Here is a 19638-nt window from a genome sequence, read left to right as displayed (position 1 = left end):
GGAGGGGACATACGTATACCTACAGGGATCCATGTTGATGTATGGCAGAAACCATCACAATGGTGGAATTACTCTCCAATTAAAAATAAAATTAAAACTTTGAAAAATGTGCATGGCCTTTGACGAAAAAAGCAGAACATCAGCGATCACATTAAAGTTATGCTCCAACAAGTAGGTGGGAGGATAATGGGGTAAAAAAGGGGAAAAAAAGCTGCAGAATTTAACGCATTTGAATGGAAAAAGAAAAACAAAAACACAAGAAACTCAGTACTAAATTTGTGGAGGGAAAAAATAAATTAAATGGAGGATACTATAAGAATATCAATTATCAGAATTAATCCAAGTGATATAAAAAAGTTGATATACAAGAAACTGAAAAGTCATCAAAGATCTAGCTACCTAAAGGATACTTTGGAGGCAAATGCTACCAAATCTTTACGGAACAGATAATCCCTTGGTCACTAGCAGAGCTCTCATACCCAAACATGACAAAAGTAATGCAAATTTTAAAACTCTAAAACAATCTCATTTATGATTCAAAACTCCTAAAAACACAGGCAAATCAAATTAAGGTGAAATAAGATCATACTTTTAATTAATTTATTGATTCGATTGTGTTGGGTCTTAGTTGCATCACTCGAAATCCTGCATTGCGGTACACAGACTCTCTAGTTGGGCACGCCGGCTCAGTAGTTGCAACATGTGGGCTTAGTTGCTCAGAATGTTCTTAGAGGCATTGGACAGTTCCTGTTAGTCTCACAAGACTACTAGGCAGAGATTACTTATGACAGTGTCAGGTAGATACCCAACTGGACTCACCTCTACTGGGTAATGAAAACACTCATTTCAAACGAGTAAACTAAGCGCTTCATAAAGAGCTCTAGTCTGCCAGAAGTGCACAGGGATTAAAGTGACATCTGGTCAAGGTTATAGGCAAGTGGACTCTATTTGAGACCCTCCCGGTTTTCTTACAGACCAGCAATATGAGAGAGAAGAAATCTCTGGTGCTAAATAATATACAAGAGTTTGAAAATTTGCACCCCCCAACTAGTCAAGCCTTAAAATAGTTCATTAAAAACAGAAATATACAATCTAAAAGGTAATAACAAGAATATAAGACAAGAGGAAAGTTAAAATTTGATATTTAACCTTGATGCTCTTATAAAATAAGCTAAAGACCCTGATGCTCTCCTATAAAATAAATTCAACCATCCATACTTTTGACATGTATACTACCCCAAATGCAGAAATCAACCTCTGCAGAATCCATAAAAGGCTCTTTAATTTTCCAACAGAGTTTTTAGAAAATGTGTTAATTACACTCACGGTCGTATTCTAAAGTGCACTCAGGCATGGTTGAAACCTGGCTAACCCTACGAAGTTTCAAACCACTAAAATAAGTTCTTTAGGACTTCCCTGGTGGTACAGTGGATAAGAATTTGCCTGTCAATGCAGGGAACACAGGTCCGATCCCTGGTCCAGGAAGATTCCCCACGCCTCGGAGCAACTAAGCCCCTGCAGGAAAACTAGTGAGCCCACGTGCTGCACCTACGGACGCCCTAGAGCCCGTGTGCCTAAGCCTGCGCTCCACAGCAAGAGTGCCACTGCGATGAGAAGCCCACGCGCCGTCACGGAGAGGAGCCCCCACCTGTGGCAACTAGAGAAAGCCCACACGCAGTAACAAAGACCCGGTGCAATCGGCAAATACACAAAATGCATTTAAAAAATAAGTCACTTAGTCTCTTAATCTAGGATCACAACTGTGTCTCCATCAGAATTATGTGTCAACAAAATAAAGACCCTGTCTGAGTAACTGGAGCTAACTTCTACCACATCCACCTCTTCTCCACCCGCAAGGGCCCAAAGGAACAACACAGTCCAAACGCCGCAACGCCGCAGCAGCCGACCTGCATCACTACCTCTTACGCATATCTGATATGTGGCGAAACGAGACATGCAGCTTAATGCACGGTCTTGTTATGAAGCACTGACAGAGGGGACTTGATTAATCTGCCCAACAGATTTCCATATTACAGGTCTTCGAGAGCAAGACAAATAGAAGCTCACTTTTTCAGGCTCCAGGTCTCATCTGGCTCTTTCTTTACTGTGATTTTTAAGTGTATTATTCTTGCTATATTTTATTTCTCCAGTCAATGAAGAACTGGTGCTCTTCCATCTACTCATGGATGGAGAAATTCAATTATATTAAATAATACTTGACAACGTAAGACAACATTGAAGTATTTTGAGCATTTTAAAATCAGACATCAGAAAATATATACAGCAAAATTTGAGTTCACCTCATAGAGGTTATCATAAATTCCACAGCAGATATAAATTGGTGTCCTTCTAATGGTCATTAGTTGAGCTACTATTTCACAATATACAGAGGGTCAGATGCTACATGAGATTACTACCTGAATGGAGACATTTTTCTATTTAGTCCTCAAATTTCTCTCTCTATACATGTATATGGAGTGTATTTGTGTACATACACACAAATATATGTACAATATAAACAAATATGTATATAAATATATATATACTAAATATATAAATAAAATCATAGTTTATATAAATTTATATATAAAAAGGGGGGATAGCAGTGCTATAGCCCCTGATTCTCAATTACACAGAAGCATTTTGAATCACATATAAATTACCAGGGGGAAAATAATGAAGATAATGGCCTCTGAGAGTCACCACACATTTCTGAGTTGCAGAATCAACTGTGGTGATTATGAATAGCCATGGTGACTATGAATCTATATGACAAAAGATCACTTTAGAAGTCATTCTTAAAAATGAGAGCTTCGATGATTTATAAAGCAAATCATATGATACAGCTGCATTCTGCCAACAAAAGTGGGTTGACTTGTTAAAAAATAATAATAAGATAAAACCATTTTTGAGAAAAATCTACCTCCTCTCATCCAGTAAAACGACTGGGGTCACTTCAGAGTATTTCTTCCATAGCCACAATACACAAAATATTTTAAGAGGTAAAAAAAAAGAAAAATTTAAATCAGTTGGATCTTTCACCATTCTTTGCAATGTGGATGAAGGCAGTCAAAAGGTACAAACTTCCAGGTGTAAGATAAAAAAAAAAAAAGATACTAGGTATGTAATGCACATGCCAAATATAACAAAACCCTACTGTACTCATACAGGAAAGCTGTTAAGAGTAAACCTTCAGAGTTCTCATCACAAGGAAAAAAATTTCTTTCTGTTTCTTTAATTCTGTATCTGTGTGAGATGATGGACATTTACTGAACTTACTGTGCTAAGCATTTCATGATGTATGTTACTCAAATCATTATGCTATATACCTTAAACTTATACAGTGCTTGCTACATGCTTCACAGGGTTCACATGGTTCAGCAGGTAAAGAAGCCGCCTGCAATGCAGGAGACCTGGGTTCGATCCCTGGGTTGGGAAGATCCCCAGGAGAAGGGAAAGGCTACTCACTCCAGTACTCTGGCCTGGAGAATTCCTTGGACTGTATAGTCCACAGGGTGGCAAAGAGTCAGACACAACTGAGCGACTTTCGTATGTAGATTATATCTCAATGTAACTGGAAAACAAAGGAGAAAAGACAAAAACTGTTTTGGGGAACTGATGTTTCTAGAGGTCCTTGTAAGAAGTAAAAGATTCACAGGTTGACAAAATACACATTAATTCAGTTTGAAATAACTTCTGTTCCAGGTTATTAAAGATACAATGTATTACTTACCCTAATAAGGCATTAGTTTTATTATACAAAAAGAAGTACTTTGAGTAAATTATCAGAAAAATGTATCTAAAGTAATGAGCTTTCACATGTTATATCTGAATATGTAACTGAAATTATTTTGTTAATTCAAGTTGCTATCAGTTAATATATTTTAAGTGGATCACACAAAATTATCTGAGTTACATTTCTTAAGAACTGTTCCCAACTCTCCTTCAAGTCTACATAACACAATTCCTTTGGAGATAATTTAGGTGGATAATTATTCTCTTGCTCTTTTTATTTCAAATAAAGAAGTCTGTGAGCTCCTTCGTAAGCCACTGATGAGATTATATTTTGTATCCCCAGCAGCTGGCACTTAATAGGTGGTATCCAGGATGTTTGATCAATGAATGAGTAAATTGATGGATGGATATTCGATGAATCAATGATGATTCCTGCATTTATATAAATATGGTCCTGTCCTCTACTCTTGTACAATCCTTCTTCATTAAAGCTCATACCTTCAAAAGGAAGAGAGTAAATTTACACACTGTGGGCTCCTCAGAACATAGCTGAAAAACAAGTTACCATCATACTGAAGAGGTTAAAAATGACATTAGTGTCAAATACATAGCTAGTGGGAAATTGCTTTATAACACAGGGAGCTCAGCCCGGTGTTCTGGAACAACCTAGAGGGGTTGGATGGGGAGCAGGGTGGAAGGAAGTTTCAAGAGGGAGGGATATATGTATACTTATGGCTGCTTCAGGTTTCCCTGGTAGCTCAGCTGGTAAGCAATCTGCCTGCAATGCAGGAGATCCTGGTTCAATTTATAGCTTAGGAAGATCCTCTGGAGAAGGAATAGGCTACCCACTCCAGTATTTTAAGGCTTCCCTGGTGACTCAGTCAAGAATCCACCTGCAGGGCAAGAGACATGGGTTCGATCCCTGGGTTGGGAAGATCCCCTGAAGGAGGGTATGGCAACCCACTCCAGTATTCTTGCCTGGAGAATCCCCATGGACAGAGGAGCCTGGCGGGCTACAGTCCATGGCGTATAAAAGAGTCGGAGACAACTGAGTGACTTAGGACAGCACAGCATGGCTGCTTCCCATTTATATAGCAGAAACCAACACAATATTGTAAAGCGACTATCCCCCAATTTAAAAAAAGATGACATTAAAAAGGGAAATTCACCCCACTCTTCACTTCATTTCAGTAAACAATGCTGATATAAGATGAAGACGCTGAACACCTCTCTCAGGGCATCCTGAGTCCAGTGGAGGAGAGAGAAAACGTAAACAAATAATGATGCATGTGTGTGGTCATGTACGCTGTTCACTTGGCTTCCCCACCCTCCTCTCCCCTAAAGGTGTGAACCAAGTTTACCCATTCATGTGGCGACTGGTGTGACTGTGCAGTGTCTCAGCAACCAACACTCTACTTTCAGCCCAAGCACTGGCCAACGGAGCCAGAAAAACCACTTCCGCTCTCTCCCGTCTGCGATCCTGCTCAGCCTCACAGAGCCCACCGAGTGCCTATGCTCCAACATGCTTCACTGGATATTCTCAACAAAAAATAGGGGATATTTTCTTTCCTTCTCTGAAAGCCCCTACTTTATTTGCTTCCAATAATACTGTTCTCCAACAAAGGCTGCAGCTTTCCACCACTGCACTCCTACAATCAGCTAATAACCAAAGACCAGAAGCTCTGCTCCTCCTAACCATTCAAACTAATATTGACATTCATCGTTGATTTGCAGCTTTTTCTGGCCCAACTGTTAACTCCACCAAAGAGGCACCTCCGTGGTCGAGCTGCTTGCCAGCCACATCAGCTGGCACCACTGGGCATCTCCCTAACCCATTCCCCTGACAGCCTAAATGAGCAGCATGCCCTGGAGTGGAGCACTGATCATCAACCACAGAGACCTGACATGCACTAACACCCGCCCCCCATCTCCCCTCTCCATAAACAAAGTGATAAAAATCACAAATGTCATTAAAGTGGAAAAATCAAGTCACTGTAAATACCAAACATCAACTTCAGAGGAATCAGGCTTGATTACACATGTGTGAGGGTGCAGATGGTGGACTTTCCTCCTCCTACTCACAGGAAGAAAGAACAGCTTCCAAGGAAATACATTATGTATTCTTCTCTCATCACCTCGCAAACGCCAAGTGATTTGATATTTTCCCCCTTAGTGAATACATACAGGAAACCTCAGTAAAATGACTATCGGGTTAGATTCTGGAACTAAAACCATGATTTTATAAACCTCACTCTATTTTCTTTAAATAAGCAGATAACAAAAAGCCAACAACAAAATAAGACAGTGTGAAAATGACTACAAGACCCGAACAAAGGTATCTTTGTCTTGAAAAAACAGTATAAAATTATTCTGAAATTGACTTGTTACAAGCATCTTGAGTTTCACAGTAAGTTTTATAGGAACCCATAGATTTAGAGGGAAATTGGCAGGTAGGTGAATGACAGGAAATTATATTTCGGGGATCATTATCTGCAATTCTGACTCCTTAAATGAGATTACAAAGCACAGAGTTCACCAGCTTAGAGCACAATACTCTTCTGGTAGGCATCTAAGTATTCATAATTTCAAATGGATCCAGAGAGGTCTTTTCTTATTTGCGTCGAAAATAAACAGTGATGTACCAAATGTAGAAGTACACCCTAAAATGTTTGCTAAAACTTCAAAATGGTCTATGTTAAAGGAAAGAGAAAAGAAACTGTAAACTTGTACCTGTACACACCAGTACGTCTGTTCATTCTTCCAACTGTCGGAAACTCTGAGCAGATGAAAAACTTGATATACAACTGAATAAAAATTATGAAGTATGACAAGGCTAATTTCCTTGTTTTTTAAAAAAAACTTTTTATTTTATATTGAAGTACAGCCAAATAACAACGTTATGATAGTTTCTGGTGAACAGCAAAGGGACTCAGCCATATATATACATGTATCCATTCTCTCCCAAACTCCCCTCCCATCCAAGTTGCCACATAACTTTCAGTGTAGAGTTTCCCATGCTATACAGCAGGTCCTTGCTGGTTATCCATTTAAAATATAGCAGTGTGTACACATCCATCGCAAACTCCCTAACTATCCCTTCCCCAGTCTTTCCTCCTATAAGTTCATTCTCTAAGTCTGTGAGTCTGTTTCTGTTTTGTAAATAAGATCATTTGTATTATTTATTTTTAGATTCTGCATATAAAGGATTCCCTGGGCTTCTCCGGGCTTCCCTGGGGGCACAGAGCAGGTAAAGGGTCTGCCTACAATGTGGCCGACCTGGGTTCCATCCCTGGGTCGGGAAGATCCCCTGGAGAAGGAAATGGCAACCCACTCCAGTATTCCTGCCTGGGAAATGCCACGGATGGAGGAGCCTGGTAGGCTACAGTCAATGGGATCAAAGAGACTCATACACGACTGAGCAAATTCACTACTCATATAAGGGATATAATATGACAGTTCACCTCTGTCTGATTTACTTCACTCAGCATGACAATTTCTATGTCCATCCATGTTGCTGCAAGTCGTACAATCTCATACCTTTTTATGAGTAATATTTCATTGCGTGTATGTGCCATGTCGTCTTCATCCATTCGTCTGCTGACAGACATTTAGGTTGTTTCTATGTCTTGGCATTATAAATAGCACTGCTATGAACACTGGGGTCGTGTGTCTTTTCAAATTAGAGTTCTCCCTGGACACATGCACAGGAGTGGGATTGTTTTTATTTGAGGTCCTGCCCTTTATTACCCAAAGAGCCTTGAAAACATCTAGGTCTGCTCCTGGAGTTGCAGGAGCTAACCACAACCCTTCCAGCACTCTGCCCAACCCCCTCCCTCCAGCCTCCGATGAGAACACCTTCCTTTAAACTGGCTGTTCCCGCAGCCAGCATCTCTCTTCCCCTAATATCCCCACCAGACCCTCACAGCCTTCTGGTCATTTTTCCAAAGACAGCTTCTCAGGGAGACCTTCGCCAACCACTTTATCAAGTACCCTCCCCAATCTTTTACCTCCCCTTCCTTCCAGGTTTGAGTTTTTTCTTCTTCAGTCAGTTCAGTTCAGTTCAGTCGCTCAGTCATGTTCGACTCTTTGCGACCCCATGAATCACAGCACGCCAGGCCTCCCTGTCCATCACCAACTCCCGGAGTTCACTCAAACTCATGTCCATCGAGTCGGTGATGCCATCTAGCCATCTCATTCTCTGTCGTCCCCTTCTCCTCCCGCCCCCAATCCCTCCCAGCATCAGAGTCTTTTCCAGTGAGTCAACTCATCACATGAGGTGGCCAAAGTATTGGAGTTTCAGCTTTAGCATCAGTCCTTCCAATGAACGCCCAGGATTGATCTCCTTTAGAATGGACTGGTTCGATCTCCTTGCAGCAATTACTAATATCCAATATACAACATAGATTGTATATTATTATGATTCCTACACTAAAATGGAAGCTCCAGGAGAGCAGGGATTTGTGTCTGATTTGCTGACTACTTTGCTTCTCATGCCTAAATGAGTACCAGGCACAGCTGCTGCTGCTGCTGCTAAGTCACTTCAGTCATGTCCGATTCTGTGTGACCCATAGACGGCAGCCCACCAGGCTCTGCTGTCCCTGGGATTCTCCAGGCAAGAACAATAGAGTGGGTTGCCATTTTCTTCTCTAATGCGTGAAAGTGAAAAGTGAAAGCGAAGTCGCTCAGTCGTGTCCGACTCTTAGCGACACCATGGACTGCATCCCACCAGACTCCTCCGTCCATGGGATTTTCCAGGCAAGAGTTCTGGAGTGGGGTGCCATTGCCTTCTCTGACCAGGCATAGAATACGTGCTCAGTAGATATTTCCTGAATAAATGAACAAATCTACATAAAGACCATGCTTAGATGGTTCCACCAGTCTGTCTTCTAGCCCAGCTGTACAGTTTGCTAGTGTAGACCACAGAGGACCTTTGCCTTACCCAAAGTTCTTGACATTTAGCCTCACCACCCATCTCCTCCTTTTTCAGTTTTCTTCTGCTTTTCTGTAGTCACTGTTTTAGGTCTTTTTGAAAGTGGACATTCATTATCAGCAACCTGAAATTGTTGGGGAAAGCAAGCAGATGTAAACCAATCAATAAATAGAAGACCATGGTTCCCATGGAAGGTTTTCTCTCTCTTTCCACCTTTCTGCAATCTTTGAATCATGTTATAAGTTCATCAAGAGGTGACTGATATTAACTGACATAGAAAACAGCTGATTTGTATACATACTTTACACATACAGAAAAGAAGATAAATTGCACTGATGCACTGAATCAGTTCTATTTCTGAGTGTAATTCAAGAAGGTGCTGTTAAAAAGTTAAAGCATAAAAACCCTTGAATAGAGTTACAGTTGTCTGGTTATTTTTCAGAGCATGTCTCTTACTATCAACTTCATGATACCCCCAAAGTAACTATTGTTAGTTTGTCAGCAATAACCAAATTTGTATTTCAAGAAAAAAAGCTCTACATAGTGTAGATCAACGCTCATTTGGCATGGTGGGGAAGCCTATATTCAGATCTTAAAAACTAAGTATTCAAACAAATGAAAATAGTTCAAAAAGTTTGAAAGCAGAATGAATTAAAGGCCAGCCTGGCTATACCAGGTATTAGAATGTCCTATACGCCTACAATGAGCAGCACAGTTTTGGCACAAGAACAGACTAGATAAATGGAAAACGGTATCTCAAGGTTTAAAAAAAAAAAAATACTATAAAACATCTATTTCTGCTTTATTGACTATGCCAAAGCCTTTGACTGTGTGGATCACAATAAACTGTGGAAAATTCTGAAAGAGATGGGAATATCAGACCACCTGACCTGCCTCTTGAGAAACCTGTATGCAGGTCAGGAAGCAACAGTCAGAACTGGACATGGAACAACAGACTGGTTCCAAATAGGAAAAGGAGTAGGTCAAGGCTGTATATTGTCACCCTGCTTATTTAACTTATATGCAGAGTACATCATGAGGAACACTGGGCTGGAGGAAGCACAAGCTGGAATCAAGATTGCCGGGAGAAATATCAATAACCTCATGCAGATGACACCACCCTTATGGCAGAAAGTGAACAAGAACTAAAGAGCCTCTTGATGAAAGTGAAAGAGGAGAGTGAAAAAGTTGACTTAAAGCTCACCATTCAGAAAACGAAGATCATGGCATCCGGTCCCATCACTTCATGGCAAATAGATGGGGAAACAGTGGAAACAGTGGCTGACTTTATTTATCTGGGCTCCAAAATCACTGCAGATGGTGACTGCAGCCATGAAATTAATACGCTTACTCCTTGGAAGGAAAGTTATGACTAACCTAGACAGCACATTAAAAAGCAGAGACATTACTTTGCCAACAAAGGTCCGTCTAGTCAAGTCTGTGGTTTTTCCAGTGGTCATGTATGGATATGAGAGTTGGACTATAAAGAAAGCTGAGTGCCAAAGAATTGATGCTTTTGAACTGTAGTGTTGGAGAAGACTCTTGAGAGTCCCTTGGACTGCAAGGAGATCTAACCAGTCCAACCTAAAGGATATCAGTCCTGGGTGTTCACTGTAAGGACTGATGTTGAAGTTGAAACTCCAATACTTTGGCCACATCATGCGAAGAGCTGAGGAAAAGACCTTGGTGCTGGGAAAGATAGAGGGCAGGAGGAGAAGGGGACGACAGAGGATGAGATGGTTGGATGGCATTACTGACTCAATCAACGTGAGTTTGAATAGACTCCCTGAGTTGGGGACGGACAGGGAGCTTGGCATGCTGCAGTCCATGGGGTCGCAGAGTCAGACACAACTGAGCAACTGAACTGACTATGTACATACAGAAACTTGATATATATGTAAAGGGAAGGTTGAATGGGCAGGATCCCAGGCTTTCTAATCCACAAAGTCATCCCCAACCCCAAACCATCTCAATATTAATGAGCTTCGTGTTGTTGGTAAATCAGTATATTTCTCCCACCACAACCAAACACCACATAATGAGAATGAACTATACTTAATAAATGGGGCTCCTAAAATTGACTATTGGCAAGGGGATGGAGGAGAGGAGCCTATTTAAGTCTTTTATACAATTGTTGTTGTTTAGTCATGTCCGACTCTTGTGACCCCATGGACTACAGCCCACCATGCTCCTCTGTCCATGGGATTTCCCAAGAAAGAATACTGGAGTGGGTAGCCATTTTCTTCTCCAGGGCATCTTCCCAACCCAGGGATTGAACCCATGTCTCCTGCATTGGCAGGCAGAATTTTTACCACTGAGCCACCGAGGAAGCCCCTTTTCCACCATCAGTTCAGTTCAGTTCAGTCACTCAGTCGTGTCCAACTCTTTGCGACCCCATGAATCACAGCACGCCAGGCCTCCCTGTCCATCATATATCAAAATAAATCCCAGATGGACAGGGTTGGATTCTACCTTCTGACCAGGGTGGTGGGCCCCACCCAGGCAGGGAAGGAGAGGCCAAAGAGAAATGCCTGGCTTGGTTTCACAGGCAGGGAGGGGTCTCCGCCTGCCCCAGTGGTCTGGAGCTGCCAGAGTGCAGAGCAGGAGGAGCCAGTGCTTCCAGCGGGGAGGCAAGCATGTCACTGTGGTTTCCACCCACCATTTCTAAAACTGCCCCGACAAAATGTTTTGGAAAAATATCCTTACACAAACCATAATTATGCATTTTATATTTTCTTAGCCCTCTGAGAAGAGAACCATCCCTTAAATACCTAAATCTTAAAAAAATCTAAAAGTTTAAATGTGTCCTACCTTCCCATTTCCAAGTATAATTATGGAAGCCACTAAGTTGCTGAGTTTACTCACCAGTTCATTTCTCTTCTCACCTTGAACACGTCTGAATCTGTAGGAATTCTAGAGGAATCTGTGGTCCCACCTTTACTGACTGATCGTTTTTCTCTAGCTATGACTATGTTCTCTCTGGTGGTGGTGGTTTAGTCGCTATGTCGTACCCAATTCTTGAGACCACATGGACTACATCCCACCAGGCTCTTCTGTCCATGTGATTTCCCAGGCAAGAATACTGGAGTGGGTAGCCATTTCCTTCTCCAAGGTTCTCTCTAGATGGATATGATTTGTTCAGGCTGAAACCACCAATCCAAACTCTGACAATCCCACCAAGTGATCCCCAGCCACCTCCACCAGCTAGAGGTCTCCCTCATGATTGTAACCTTGTGGGCCTATAGCCCAATAATTAATATATGGCTTTGTTTCAGAGGCTGTATTAATGTTCTTGCTATAGATAACCACATTCTTAAAAATGCTGTTCCATTTTTGGAAGCAGCCTTTTCATAAAACTAATTCAAAATTTCCTCGCAATTTTATATCCCCCTTCATTATGAACAATAGGCTATCTCACCATGGAACTAGGGGTCAAAACAGCCAACTTCATTTAAATGCCTAAATGTCAAAAAAGGCGATTCCATAACAAAGCACTCAGTCCAATGCAATCAGCATGATTGAACCTTCCATGAAAGCAATAAGTAGCATGCATGTGGATGCTGCTTAAACAAGTGAGAAGCAAGTAATTCAGTTCATTAGATTCTTAATATCCACATGAAAATAAGTGTTAACTTTGATATAAATTTAGTGGATGTCAGAATAGTTAAAAATACATCAATTACAGTATTTCATCATTTTACCAGTGCAATCAGAAGTAACCATGAAAGCAAAGTAAGGATGTGTTACATAACAAATAGGCCTAATATTTATAGCTTTGTGATTCATAAAAGATGAACTTATTCTCAGTGCAATGTTATGTATTGGAATTATTCAGTTCAGTTCAGTTCAGTTCAGTCGCTCAGTCGTGTCCGACTCTTTGCGACCCCGTGAATCACAGCACGCCAGGCCTCCCTGTCCATCACCAACTCCCGGAGTTCACTCAAACCCGTGTCCATTGGAATCATTATCATACTGAAATTAGAAGACTTCTAGGGAAAATCTTGTTAATAAGCACCATCTATTTTGTCTCTGGGCAATGGACTAAACAATTCTAAGAGTTTCTTTCAAATTCCATAGCTTTTAATCTAACAAAATAAGCAATTTTCACAACATTTGTAAGACAATAATGAATTATTCTTTAAAAACTAACCTAGACTTCAAAATACTATTTGTGTAGCAAAAATATGCTGAGAAAAATCTAAGAAAAAATTTGTATTAATTTTAAACTCTAGTAAAATATACGATCTCAATGCTAAGAACTTCATCTCTCCATATAAAGTTACCCCTATTCTACATCATTAATATCCAAGTTTTCTGTTCAATAAATGGATTAAAAAAACAAAAAAGCTTGTCAAAATGTTAATATAAATATAAAATAGCTCAGAAGAAAGTAGAAATAATGTAAGTCCACAGAAAAAGAAATTTTAATTTTGTACAACTAACAAGGTTTGGTAGTTTGTTATGTGAACATGATTCATTTTATTTTGTTTCCCTAATAAAAAAGAAAACACACTGAGTGCTAAATAATAGTGATTATGATACGGTAACAAAAATGTAGTGAGCAAAAATTTCAACTATTTTATATCGTGGCATAAAAAAAAAGTTCCAATTAATTTTCAGAAAACTCAAATTTGAATGTGACCACATCTGTGAAATGCAGTCTTCACTGACCCTTCCAGGTGTGAGTCCATCATTCCTCTTCCTTCTCCAGTAACAGCTCCACACAATGCTATTCCACATGCTGAAATCTGTCCATGTGCTAACTTCTCCTTGCTGCTGGAGTCTCAGCAGCATGTAGCCAGCCCCAGGGCCTGATAGGAGAAGGTCCTACCCCTCAGGCAGAGTGAAATGATACGATCGTGAGAACAAATATCTTGGATAGTGATGTGTCTGGGGGAACAGATTCAACAATTCCTTAAAATGGAACCAGTTAAAAAAGTTCCAGCTCCATAACTAAACTAAAATCAGACTTCTGAATTTTTTACCTACTCTTTAGAAATAAACACACAGGTTTTACATTATAAAACATCAACCAGTATTAAAACTACAGTAAGCTAAAATTTTTCTGACATCTTTGTTATTAATAGAATAATTTCTGCCTTGCAGACGCCGCCACCCCTGAGCCTCCGTTGCTGTCTAGCCATGGCCAAACCCGTGTTCTTCGACATCGCTATCGACAGCGAGCCCTTGGGCCGTGTCTCTTTTGAGCTGTTTGCAGACAAAGTTCCAAAGACAGCAGAAAACTTTCGTGCTCTGAGCACTGGAGAGAAAGGATTTGGTTATAAAGGTTCCTGTTTCCACAGAATAATTCCAGGATTTATGTGCCACGGTGGTGACTTCACACGCCATAATGGTACTGGTGCCAAGTCCATCTATGGTGAGAAATTTGATGATGAGAATTTCATTCTGAAGCATACAGGTCCTGGCATCTTGTCCATGGCAAATGCTGGCCCCCACACAAACGGTTCCCAGTTTTTCATCTGCACTGCCAAGACTGAGTGGCTGGATGGCAAGCATGTGGTCTTTGGCAAGGTGAAAGAGGGCATGAATATTGTGGAAGCCATGGAGCGCTTTGGGTCAGGAATGGCAAGACCAGCAAGAAGACCACCACTGCTGACTGTGGACAAATCTAATAAATTTGACTTGTGTTTTACTTAACCACCAGACCATTCCTTCTGTAGCTCAGGAGAGCACCTCTTCACCCCCATCTGCTCGAAATATCCTATAATCTTCATGCTCTTGCTACAGTTCTTTGGGTTCCACATTTTCCTTATCCCCCTCCAAGTTTAGCTGGATTGCAAAGTTAAATTTATGATTATGAAATAAAAACTAAAAAATTATCTGTCAAAAAAAGAATAATTTCCCACTGACCTGTGTATTACATCTGTGTAAAATAAAATGTATAAACAAATGCTTACAGCAACATTATCCCTAATAGCCAAAACGTGAACACCGTACAAATGTGGATCAACTGATGAATGGATAAACCAAATATGATACATCCACACCATGAAACACTGCTCAGTCACAAAAAGGAATATGACGCTGAGGTCTGCTACAGCACAGAAGGGTCCCGTAAACTTTACTCCAAATGAAAGAAGCCAGAAACAAAAGGCCACATATGCAATGCTACGATCCCATTAACACAACTGTGTCCAGAGCAGGGAAATCCATACACAGAGAAAGGAAAACAGTGACTGCTTAGGGCTGGGGGACTGCAATAGGCAAAGCATGCCAGATTTCTTTCTTATTTTTTAATTTTTAATTGGAGGATAGTTGCTCTACAATGATGTGCCGGTTTCTGCCATTCAACAATGTGAATCAGCCGTAAGTATACAAATACCCCTTCCCTCTTGAGCCTTCCCGTGTTATAGACAGCAACCCCCCCCCAATTATCTGTTTTACAAACTCTCAATTCATCCCATGAGGGTTTTTTTTGAGGTGATGCAATGTTCTAAGATTGACAATGGCATTATTTGCACAATTCTGTGAATATGCTAAAAACCACTGAAAAACTTTAAATGGTTGAGTTGTATGGTATGTGAATTATATCTCAATACAGCTATTACTAAAATACATATATATATACAAATAGAATTTTCTACACTCCTATATTCTATATGCCTATACTCTTCTCTCCCAGCTTCACTCAGACTTCATCTATTCCAGTTTCCCTTCTACACTAGATCCAAGCAATTCCAAAAGTTGTATTTTCCTCCCGCTTCACTTATCCGCCAAGACAAACTACATCCAACGGTGAGTGTAACTGACAAGCTATTCTATTCCCCAAGCTCTAGCAAATGGTTCCTGGACACCAAGGAGAACAGAATAATTTGCAGCAAACTTGTAGTGAGTGCATGTCATGTTAATTTCACTTTTCTTTTGACATACTACTAGGAAATGTGCCAAAGGAACTTTCTATGTGTTAGGCAAGTTTCAAAACTGCAATAGTGGGAAACTCATTAGAAACACTTCCACTGAGCATCAGGAAAGACATGAAACAACCACCAGTGGTGCTAAATACCAAAGTCTGCTACAGCAGAGAGAAAGAAGAGCATTATCACCCTGCCTCCCCAGACACCATCAGTTTCCCCCTAATCAGCCACCCCAAACACATACAAAATAAGAAAATACGGGCTTGCTATCTAAATGAAACATCAAGACATGTCATCTTAATTAACACACAGATTTCCTCTTCTGAGCCTATTCTATACAAAGATTCTGAGAGTCAATTGGGTGCATAATCAGTCATGTCTGACTCTTTGTGACCCCATGGACTGTAGCCTGCCAGGCTTCTCTGTCCATGGGATTCTCCAGGCAAGAATACTGGAGTGGGCTGCCATTTCCTCTTCCAGGAGATCTTTCGAACCCAAGTCTTCTGCATTGGTAGGTGGATTCTTTACCACTGTGCCACCTGGGAAACCCCTGCGAGTCCAGCAGAAAGCAGCAAACATTAGCAAAAAAAGTTCTAACTTTTCTTGATTTTGCCTGCTTCCATCTTAATTGTTTTATGCTAGTCTCTGATCATCTTCTTTGAGGCTACAGCGGGTCTGTATAACCTTCTTATTATGAGAGTGGCAGAGGGGAGAAGATGGTTCAGTAAAGAAGATAAAAAAAGATCATCTCCCGAGAGAAAACAAGAATACGTGACTTCTAATAGTTGCCTGCTGTCAGTTTCAGGATGCTGGGAATCCTACGTGCTGGAAATAGGAGTGAAGAGACTCTGCGTAAGGACCACAGTTCCCGCCTGATTTAAGAGACAGTGGGACGCCATCTGGATGGAGAGTGGCGGCCACCCAGCCACTCCAGCGGGGTCCGAGCACCAAACTCAGGAGGAAAACACCCAGCTGGCAGTCTGCTGAGCAAATCCTGCCTTATTCTTTACTTCTTCCTCAAGAATACTCCAAGTCTCACCAGCTTTCGTCCTGAGGAAAGTGATTTTTTTCCTTCAGCAGAAGCCTCAGTAAAAATATGAAATAGAAGAAAGACTAAACTAAGAATAAAGAAACCAAAATTATAGTTCCTTCCCGGCTGTGTGACTTTGGGTATACTCTATAGGGGCTATAATTTCTTTTCTCAGTGAAATGAAAGAGCTGGACTGAATGATCCTAAGTCTATAGGGTTAAAACAACATAAAGCCCAATACTATACAGGGCCTTGATCTCAAAACTACACTAAACAGGACTTCCCTGGTGGAAGAAACAGGTTCAGTCTCTGGTCCAGGAAGATTCCACACCCTGTGGAGGAGCTCAGCCGGTGCACCACAACTACTGAAACTACGTGCCTAGACCTACGCTCTGCAGCAGGAGAAGCGCGCAGCGAGAGCCGCGCCGCAGCCAGAGGCGCCCCGACGCGCTGCGACGCGGGAAAGCGTGCGCAGCAACGAAAACCGTGTAACCAAAAGGAGAGTTTGGATTTTTTAATGCACTAACTAAAATAGGTTCTCAAAACCTTAACGCCACCTCCCAACTTATGAATTTTCTAACAACCTGGTGCTTTATCCCCCAGCTTCTCTCCATGGCCATTAGAAAGGTGCCACAGTATGGGCCATCTCATAGTCGGCGCCACACTACTGGTAGAGTGTAATCAGGTGTCCTTCTTCCACAGCATAACGGAAATGATTTCTGTAAGCCATGGTGGAAGAATCGGTTCTGTTGTTTGCAAAACAAGTTAGTGAATGCCAACTCACTTCTCAACCCCAAATCAGTAACTATCTTTTTGAAGACTTTTTCCAGTTCCCTCCACAATAGCTGTGCTGTTCACCTGCTTTATTCCAGATGTCTACTCATGCATTTGTCATACATTTCTTTCTTTCTCTCTTGGTTTTCCTTCTAGGTTGTCGAGTCCAAAAAGGCACAAAGCATCTTCTACATCCTGTGTCTTCAGCTTCCATCATTCTATCTGCGGCAAAACCACAACTCTTTCAGCTGTGAACCTAAAAAGAAATATCTGTATATCTCATGCATTCAGAAGGTCCAGAAATAGTCTAAACTTCAAATCTGGGTCCTGCTGTTGAATGGATAGTAAGAACCCATCTCTCAACTCACTGTTCCTCATATTGCTTGTTTTTTTATTGAAGAATAACTGCTTTACAATATGGTGTTGGTCTCTGCCATACAAAATGTTGGTTTTAGTAACAGACAGATACTCCTTTCTGTGAAGAACTGGGGAGCCTCTTGATGAAAATGAAAGAGGAGAGTGAAAAAGCTGACTTAACGCTTAATGTTCAGAAAACTAAGATCATGGAATCTGGTCCCATCATTTCATGGCAAATAGACGGGGAAACAGTAGCTGACTTTATTTTTCTGGGCTCCAAAATCACTGCAGATGGTGATTGCAGCCAAGAAACTAAAAGACGCTTGCTCCTTGGAAGAAAAGCTATGACCAACCTAGACAGCATATTAAAAAGCAAAGACATTACTTTGCCAACAAAGGTCCGTCTAGTCAAGGCTATGGTTTTTCCAGTGGTCATGTATGGATGTGAAAGTTGAACTGTAAAGAAAGCTGAGCGCCGAAGAATTGATACTTTTGAACTGTGGTGCTGGAGAAGACTCTTGAGAGTCCCTTGGACTGCAAAATCAAACCAGTCTGTCCTAAAGGAAATTGGTGCTGAATACTCATTGGAAAGACTGATGCTGAAGCTGAAGCTCCAATACTTTGGCCACCTGATGCGAAGAGCTGACTCACTGGAAAAGACCCTGATGCTGGGAAAGATTGAAGGCAGGAGGAGAAGGGGACGACAGAGGATGAGATGGTTGGATGGCATCACCGACTCAATGGACATGAGTTTGAGCAGACTCTGGGAGTTAGTGATGGACAGGGAGGCCTGGCGTGCTGCAGTCCATGGGGTTGCAAAGATTTGGACACGACTGAGCAACTGAATGTAATGTACCCCTTTCTGACTTTAAGACAGAAGGATTTCCAGGCTACACCTGCTTCCTTTCCCACTAATTCCACATACATCTCTCTTGATCCTTTTTGGTTCTGTGTACATCTCTGAACTAATCACTATGGCTCAAGATATTAAATTCTCATTGGCCAAGTCAGCACAATTTGCCCACTCCTTGAACGGGCATGTGTGCTGTAAGGTAAGCTTATAGACAGGGACTGTGGGAAGCAGACTCAACAAACCACATGCCATTTCCAGAAAAATGGAGTAGTCAAGGAAGGCAAAGGGCTTCCCTGGTAGTCAGTCAGTAAAGAATCCACCTGCAATGTGGGAGACCTGGGTTCGATCCCTGGACTGGGAAGATCCCCTGGAGGATGGAATGGCAACCCTCTCCGGTTTTCCTGCCCAGAGAATTCCATGAACAGAGGCTCCTGGAGGGCTGTGGTCCACAGGGTCGCAAAGAGGCGAACATGACCATGACTAAGCAAGGAAGGCAAGAACAAACAAGCCAAACAGCAGGAAGAGGAAAGCACCAGATGTCTATGATAACGTGCTTGTTTGCTTAATTAACTGTAATCAAATTTGTAATGAAGACTGTTCTCTCATACTCTGATTACACTGCTCCCTAATACACAAAGAAATTCTAATAAATTGTGTCCTGATTTGCTAAGGATGGAGGAGTTGGGATGGGGTGTGGGGTCCATACGGACATGCAGGCAGAAGGAAAACAACTGTCTTTCCAGGTCAACCTGAAGGCTGAGGCTGAACTTTCACTCTGAAGAGTATGGCCCCTTCCTTATGTCATACACACAAAAAAATGAGCTTGAAATGTATCAAAGGCCTAAATAAATGCTAAAGTTATAAAACTCTCACAAAAAAATAGACATAAATCTATATGATCTTGGATTAGACAATGGTTTCTTAGGTATAACACCAAAACCAGAAGCAACAAAAAATAGGTAAATTAGCCTTGATCAAAATTTGAAATTTTTTGTGATTCAAAGGATACCATCAAGAAAGTGAGAATACAACCTGAAGAATGAGATTTAAATACCTGCAACTAATATATCTGACAAGGCCCTGG

At 41.2% G+C, this 19638-nt stretch overlaps 1 protein-coding gene and 1 pseudogene across 4 annotated transcripts in view; one reads left to right on the top strand and one right to left on the bottom strand.

Annotated features, from left to right (window-relative positions):
• Positions 1 to 19638, bottom strand: part of CDK14 (cyclin dependent kinase 14) — a 683048-nt gene that overhangs the window by 587024 nt on the left and 76386 nt on the right. The window contains exon 2 of one of the 4 annotated variants that reach the window (XM_055420393.2): positions 3469 to 3574. The exons of the other annotated variants lie outside the window; for them this stretch is intronic. The gene's annotated coding sequence lies outside the window, so the exon portion shown is untranslated. The remainder of the gene's footprint in view (positions 1 to 3468; positions 3575 to 19638) is intronic. 4 annotated transcript variants of the gene reach the window in all.
• Positions 13769 to 14342, top strand: LOC148778285 (peptidyl-prolyl cis-trans isomerase A pseudogene; annotated as a pseudogene).

This window comes from Moschus berezovskii, chromosome 3 (genome assembly GCF_049115385.1).
Source record: "Moschus berezovskii isolate FMDL1 chromosome 3, NW_MosBer_1.0, whole genome shotgun sequence".
In the NCBI taxonomy this organism is placed as follows: domain Eukaryota; kingdom Metazoa; phylum Chordata; class Mammalia; order Artiodactyla; family Moschidae; genus Moschus; species Moschus berezovskii.
Note: the sequence above shows the minus strand (reverse complement) of the source record. Positions and strands in the feature narration are given on the sequence as shown.